This window comes from Lepisma saccharinum, chromosome 29 (genome assembly GCF_977018435.1).
Source record: "Lepisma saccharinum chromosome 29, izLepSacc3.1, whole genome shotgun sequence".
Classification (NCBI taxonomy): domain Eukaryota; kingdom Metazoa; phylum Arthropoda; class Insecta; order Zygentoma; family Lepismatidae; genus Lepisma; species Lepisma saccharinum.
The window spans coordinates 9950268-9958816 of record NC_139257.1 but is presented as its reverse complement, the minus strand read 5'-3'; positions in this window follow the sequence as shown (position 1 = coordinate 9958816).

Sequence of the window (8549 nt, the reverse complement as noted above, 5' to 3'; positions counted from 1 at the left end):
GTCTCTTTGTGATACAAACCATAAACTTGAATTGAAAATAGCAAAATATCACACCCTTGGTGGGGGAAGTGGATCTAGTTATTTTAGATTACCAGTACAGATCAGAAACAAAAAAAAGTGTAGTGAATATTCAAAGTGATGACAATAAATGTTTTCTTTGGTGCATCATACGTAGCATATTTTCATCCAGCTAAAGATCATAAATATCGTGTTTATCAATATAAAAAATATGAAATAGAATTTAAAAAAGCTATGAAAGGAATAAAATATCCAGTAGACATCTTAGCTATCGACCAATTTGAAAAACAATACAAAGAACACAATAATCGATCGATAGCTCTTCATGTTTATGGTTATAATGAAAAAAATGATAATATTTATGTACTCAAACTGAATCATTCATCACCACATGATATACACACTATAAATTAATTATATGTTAAAAAAATAACAAAAAATACTACTGTCTCATACAGGATCTCCAAAAATTGACACAAAGTCAAGTAACACTACATCATGGTAAAATTACTATATGTGATAGATGTCTGAAAACATTTTATGGAAGGGGTAAAATATCAAGCGAACAACAATTAGATCAACATATTAAAAATTGTAATACTCATCTTCATGTAACCTACAAATTTCCAAAGAAAAGTATAAAATTTTCTATGTTTAGGGCACTGCTAAAACATCCATTTATAATCTCTGCTGATTTGGAAACAATACAAAAACTAATAGCAAACAACTTTAACCAAGATTCAAGTACATCATATACAAGACATATAGCTAAGCATGAAGCTTGTGGTTTTGGACTAAAATTAATAAATACTTATGGGATCCAGATAACTTAAGAGAACCGTTTATATATCGAGGTGAAGATGCATCCAAAAAATTTATTGAAACACTTCGAGAGTGGGTAAAAATTCTTGCTCCATTCTTACATACAGAAATATCAATGAAGGATCTTACACCAGAACAACATCAGGAATATAATAATGTCATACAATGTGTGTACTGTAAAAGTAATTTTGATTTAGATAATGAAAAAAATTCTCACCACAACCATTTTAATGGAGAATATATCCATATGATTTGTAATTCATGTAACTTGAAAATACAAAAAACATTTTATATTCCAGTAATTATTCACAATTCAAAAAATTTTGGTGCACATTTATTTATTAAAGAATTAGATTATGATGCAGAGAATATTAATATTATATCACAGACTAAAGAAAAATATATTATTGTAGAGAAAACTATCAGATTAGAAAATAAAAGAACAGTTGTTCTTAAATTTTTAGATTCATATCAGTTTCTTTCCAGCAGTTAGCTACTCTGGTCAAACAACTAACCGAAGACAAATTTATTTATACAAAAGAAGAATTTGGGCAATATGATATAAATTTGCTAATGAGAAAAGGAGTCTACCCCTATCAATACATGGATGATTTTGAAAAAATTGAAGAGACACAGTTACCACCGAGAGAAGCATTTTATAACCATCTTCAAGATAAATAATGTATCGAGGAGGATTATCAACTTGCACACACATTTTGGGACATGCTAGATTGCGAAACAATGGTAGATTATCATGATTATTATTTGAATTTAGATGTTCTCCTGTTGGCTGATGTGTTCAAAACTTTTCGAAAAAAATGTTTTGAAAAATATAATTTGGATCCTGTTTTTATGTGTGCAACACCTGGTTTATCTTGGCAAGCTATGCTTTTAAATACTGGAGTTGAAATTGGTCTTCTCGAAGATAGTGAACAGTTTACATTTGTTGAATCTGCTATACGTGGCGGTATAGTACAGTGTCCTTTAAGATATATAAAAGCAAACAATACATATTTTTCTGATTATGATGCTAATAAAAAATCTAAATATATTCACTATATTGATATGAACAATTTATATGGGTATGTCATGACTCAATCACTCCCAATTGGTAATTGCGAATGGATGACTCAGGAAGAACTTGACAAGGAGGATTTCTTTAAATGGTCTGAAAATCATCCAAAAGGTTGTCTATTGGAAGTTGATATACTATACCCACCATGGTGTCATGAGAAACACCATGGATTAGCTATGGCACCAGTATCTCAAAAGGTTCCAGGTACAGAAGAAACAAAATTAATGTTAACATTCGAAAACAAAAATAATTATGTACTTCATTATCGAATGTTACAATATTACGAAAAGCAAGGTATGATATTTACAAAAATCCATAGGGTTTTAATATTTGATCAAAGAAAGTGGTTAGCACAATATATTGAGAAAAATACAAACAATCGAATACAAACAAATTCTAAAGTTTTGAAAGATCTTTATAAATTAATAATTATTGCCATATATGGAAAATTTTTAGAGAACAAAAAAATCGATTGAGGTGTAGTTTGGTGACCAATTGGAAAAAACTTTTGAAACTTATTGCTGATCCTACATACAAAAGTTTTAGAGAAATTACTGAAAATATGACCCTTATTGAAAGAAGTAACACCGATGTAGTGTGTGATGTGCCAATAGCTATGGGTGTTACAATTCTTGAATTATCTAAATTAGAAATGTATAAATTTCATTATGATGTGATGCAAGCTAGATACGAAAATATAAAAGTAGCATACATGGATACTGTTAGTTTTATATATGAAATAGAAACAGAGGATTTGTATAAATATATACTAGATATGAAAGAACATTTTGATTTTAGTAACTATCCAAAAGATTGTCCATTATATAATTTATTATGAAGCAGCAGGATGTATAATATCAGAATTTGCTAGACTCAGAGCAAAAATGTATTGTATCAAAATAGATGAAAAAGAAGAAGAAATTAACAAAGGTAAGGGTGTGAAACGATCAAATATAGTAAGACTAACAATAGATAATTTCAAAAATTGTTTATTTGAAAATAAAAATGAAAAAAATTAATGTCTGCATATTATCTTACCAACAAAAATAATGTTGTTTATACTACAATAAAAAATAAAATAGCCCTCGATGGCCATGACAATAAATTAGAAATATTAGATTGTAACATTCATACTAGAGAATATGGACACTATAATATAAGAAAACATTGTAATAAATGTAAATTTAAAAGTTGATAAAAATATTTATATATCTTTTTAATGTTATATATAATTATTCATATATTTTTATCGATCCTAAGGCTCTGAAGTAAATAACAAAATAATAAAATTCTATATTCTATTCTATTCTATTTAAAATTGTTCTATCACTCTCTCATTCTTTACATCATATACATATGACTTCTCTACTATTAATATAGAAGCACTACATGTAGTATTTTCTGGTAGATTTTCATGAAATTCACATATCAATTTTATATTAGTTCGATCATTTATAACTACCAATTTTTCTTTTTGATGCATTTATTAAAAACATTGGTCTGTGAATTATGAACTCATCTGGATTATAATACATGTCTATGTTACCTTCAGCCACTCGTTTAAAAGCATGTGAAATACTACATACTACATACTACATACTACATGTAGTATTTTCTGGTAGATTTTCATGAAATTCACATATCAATTTTATATTAGTTCGATCATTTATAACTACCAATTTTCATTTTGATGCATTTATTAAAATCATTGGTCTGTGAATTATGAACTCATCTGGATTATAATACATGTCTATGTTACCTTCAGACACTCGTTTAAAAGCATTAAATGCTTCATATCACTTCAAATACTCTTGTTCTGCAATGTTTAAATTATAATTTTCACGAGGGAACACCTCAATTCTGCCATTCTTCAGATACACATTTTTAACTTTTCAATTATCAAACTGGCTGCTATCCTTTTCTGATTGTCATCTCTCCTTGTCTGAAACAACACAGCTACAAACTTTGGCATGTCGTATTGTAAAGATTGACACTGATTAGTAATGTCAAATTAAAAAAAATTACCCTCCACTGGCCTCTGTATGCATTGATAAATATAAAATTGAATCGGAATTTGAGGATTTTTCAAATTGTTGGCTTTGTATTTGAGAGCATAATTCGATTCATATTCAACTATAGGCATTCGCAACTCCATAGACTGGATCACACATTTTGCAGCTTCGGATAAACTAACCTCATTGGCTGTTCCATTTGCATTTAAAGTTTTGTATCTCATGATGGCATTATGATCATTGGGTGCTCTGCGAAATATGACACTCAAACCATCTTTCCACATAATTTCTTTATAATCAGAAAAAAAGCCAAATAGCAATCTCATGGGGAACAGTACTGTGTGACTTTTTGCTTGAATTTTTGTTCCAGCTTCGAACCCACTAACTTTATAATATGCACTCTCTGATTTGGATAGTTTCAATGTCCCCACTGTAGTGGATGTAATCCTAGGGCAAACAATCCTGTCTATGACTGTACCATGCTTCCTAATTTCAATTTGAGAGAATAAGAATGGAACAAAATTATCTATAAATATTATATTAGCTCCGGAGGGGGATATTCTTCACCATTACTTTGTTTTACAATATCAAATTTTATATACAGATCTGATCTATGTGGATGAATGAACCCATCCCCCACCGTGATGTCATACTGTATCTCTTTGTTGGGCTGATTCAAATTTGCAAATGTCCTCCTGTTTGGTGGGAAGGACTGTAATTCATAACTCTCGATATTTTCCATCTTGGTATTTATTTATATATTTTAAATATTAATTTCTATTATTGCAGTGCCATTAGCACCAGCAAAATCGATGATTTCATTTTTCTCATTCGTAATTGTTATCTCTATGTAATTAACTTTATCAATAGAAACAGGGAAATAGACTGGTGGGATTGGGGAATATAAGATGGGTTCCATAAATTCTGAATTTGGTTTAAATGTAGCGATGATACCTGTTTCTTTGTGACTACCAATCGAATTTTCTTCTGCTTTGATAATCATACCTTTGGCAATGTTGCAGTGAATATTTAATGTCTCTATAGCTAAGAATTTTGGTATAAATTTACCTATGTGCCTAACACCTGGTTCTAATTTGCTATTGTTCTCGAATCCTAGAAGTTCACCCATGGTAGATAGGTTTACTGTTTCATTGGTAGACACAATCTCCACTCTGTGCGTTACAGAATTTTGAGATAGCAATACGGTGTTTGGAAGTTCAGATTGTAAAGTAGATAAGTTATACTGTCCGGGAGGAATAATAATTTTTTCATTACCTACTAATATAGTATTGTTGTAGTTAGTTACATTCGGAATCAGGTACATACTGTAGAATGCTCTTAGAGCTATGGATTTTGGATAGATAATATAATCGTGAAGATGTAGTTTCAAGACCGAAGTCACGCTGGAGAGATGAAAAATTCCCATATTTTATATATAATACAGCTTTTTGAAAATCTTTTAATTTGATGTTTGGTATTTCTTTTAATATTCTGAGCATCGTAATGCAAACATGGCCGCATATAATTTGATCGAAATCTTGAATACGATACTCGTTGTAATAATCCTTTACATGTTTTAAGTAACAAATTAATTCTGTAGGGGATACCCCTCCGAAAGAATCGAAAATAAAAGCATTGTTATTTTGTTTATAATAGCATATCCAGTGGGTACCAATGTTTTCGGACTTATCCAAATTGACCACGCCACATTCTCGAGAATGGGGATTACCTTTAGGGAGAGAATCAGACATGAAAAAACCCTGAAGTGTTTAATTTTAAATATTATAACTAAAGATTCAATGTCTTGGTTTATGAGCGTTTCTTCTTTTTTAATTTTCTGAGTGCTCTGGACTCTGCACCACTGCCTAATTTTTTTCTCCATGGCAAGATTATGACGCTTCTGCTCTTCTAGTTCTGCCTTATTCATTTTTTAATCAATTACAGTTTTGGCTATAGCGCACTGTCCCCGGCTAAGCTGCCAGGATAGCTGGAATGCTGAATATGAATCCTCCACTATGTGTTTCTTTTCTTGTATTTTGCAATCTTTTTAATTGTGGCGTACTGAGTAATAATTTCATTCCATTTCCTTTGGCTATACATTGTCTCTTCTTTTCTTGTTGTTTTTTATTTCAAATCGAATTTATTTTTAAATTTTTAAGATTGTGATATGGAATTTGGTACACAACTCCTTTTGATTTCATGTTGTTGTTATTATTTTTTATTATTTTTAAAGGTATTTATATTAGATATTTATTTATATTACAAACCCCACCCTAATTTTTGTTTTGTATTCATAGCAATAGTTGCACCCAATGCTGTTATTCTTTCACCCAAAGATGCATCTCTGCTGGTTAATGTTCGAAATGCTGCATCTTCTAATTTTTGTCAACCACATGACGATCATCCAGATCTTTGTGTGTGTTGTATGCAATGTCATGCTCTTTACAAGCTGCATCGAGAGGGTTGATCCCTCTGTCACCTCTTTTTAATCTTTTCTCAAGTTTTGTCCCCGGACCACAGTATTGGTAACCAGGTACGTGTAATTCAAATGGAAGTTGATTAATAATATCATTTACCAAACCTCGACCCTCTGATATATTCCAGAATTTAGGAGGTAAAGTATTGTTAATTTTAATTAAGTATCCTATACTTTTGGCATCGTTTACAATTAAATTAGCTAGTTTGTCACTGATCATGTTTACAATAAGCATTTTCTCATTATGGAAGTTGTTGTTCCCAGCATTTTCCTCCCCTGCTATAACCAGCAATCTATCTATGAGTTTTCTAACATCGTTTACCCACACAAATTCTTTAGGTAAAGTATTGTATTGCTTGATACCACTACCGGTTTTGAGTTGGTTCCAGATGGGTTTGATCAGATTTTTGTATTTATCACCACTGCTCGATTTCACTTGCTTTTGACTGGAATCATTATTTTCGTACAGAGCATCAGAGAGTGTCAACATTTCAGAGTAACTTTGATAATCATCTTCTGTAATTTTTTTTGGATGTTTCTTAGTGATGAGCTCCCATAGCCCAGCAGTACCAGGATATCTGGACCAGCTATTTTTCCCGCCTAAATTAATTTTTATGTTATCCCCTTCGAATGTTACCTTAGATTTTCCAATTTACCATACTACACCTTCATTTGGTTCCATAGTTGGATACAATCCAAATACTTCATCTTTCTCGAATTTTCCAGTACTTAGGTAATCCCTTGCCATAGGACCCAACTCTATTTCCTCTGCTTCTTCTATAGCTGCTTTAGCAGGTGGTTCCTTAAGTACCAGGGGTGTGTGGATGCTAGATAATGGCGTAGGAGGAAAATCTGCATAATTTTTAGCAGTAAGAGTTACCAATTCATTGATGAGATTTTTATTTTGTTCTGTTACACCCTTAATCTCTTTACAGAGACCACTGATCGCATCGATAATGGGTTGGTCTTGACGTTTGTGTTGTTCGTAAAAACCTCGATTTTCTGATTTCCAACCTTTGAAACGTTTGGACAAGTAATCACGTAATTTCCAATTATCTTCAATTTTGTGTTTTGTCATATTTTTTTTTTTAATTAATGGTTATTTTATATCGTTTCAACGTTCAAAAAGTCGTTGATTTTATATCTGAATTTCCCATTGTTAGGTTTACGAGTCATGTCGATGGTGACAAATCCAAAATCGTCGCTGTTCCAACAAGATGAACAGAATTTTGAAAATTGGTTGTAATTTGAGTCTCCTCCCACATAATCATCGTATACATGTTTTAAATTAGTATGGTCTTGACGAAACAAACTGATTAAGTTTGTATTATCTCGTAGTAACTGTTTGGGAATTTTGAAATAAGTTTGAGCTAAATAAAAGCAGTCTATTTCTTTGTGACGACCCTGTGTAAAAAGATTTCTAATTTCATTCTGATTTTCCAGAATGATATCATCAAACACAACAGAATTTTTCAAACATTGGTCGAGAGGTTTTATTGTTGATGCAAATGTGGATATGCCCAATCCCTCGTACAGCTTCATGAGTTGTTGGTATTTTGTTTGTTCTAAACTCTTTGAGAATACATACAAGTGTCTATTTTTCCAATCTAGCCAATTGGGGGCCAGCAAGAAATTATCAACAAGCAAAATGGCTTTTCCACAACCGGATGGGCCTGCAATGAGGCATCTTATGTTATCGGGTAAAAGCTCTCCATTTTTTAATTAGTTTCCACTACATCTGGTAAACGCTGTACCACATTCCATGTTGGTGTCAAAGAATCACCTGGTTTGCTTCTATCCAACTTTTGACTGACAGACCTAACCATTTCACATACAATTTATTATTTTTTTTCTTCAATATTTTTCGATTAAATATGTATCTCGATATTTTGTTTTACTAAGTTCCTCTTCATAGAATCTCCCTTTCAATATTTTATTATGATTATCTTTTATTATATATGTATTTCTATTCCCTGGTAAAACTTGAACCACAGAGAATAACTCCGTACTCCAATTTTTGGTGAATTCCTTCTCGAATAACTGTTTATATTTACTGACCCTCACCTGATCTCTTATTTTAAACTTTGGCTTCTTGGTAGTGTATGTATGTTTTTGACAATAAACAGTAGAAATCAATCATTGCTCG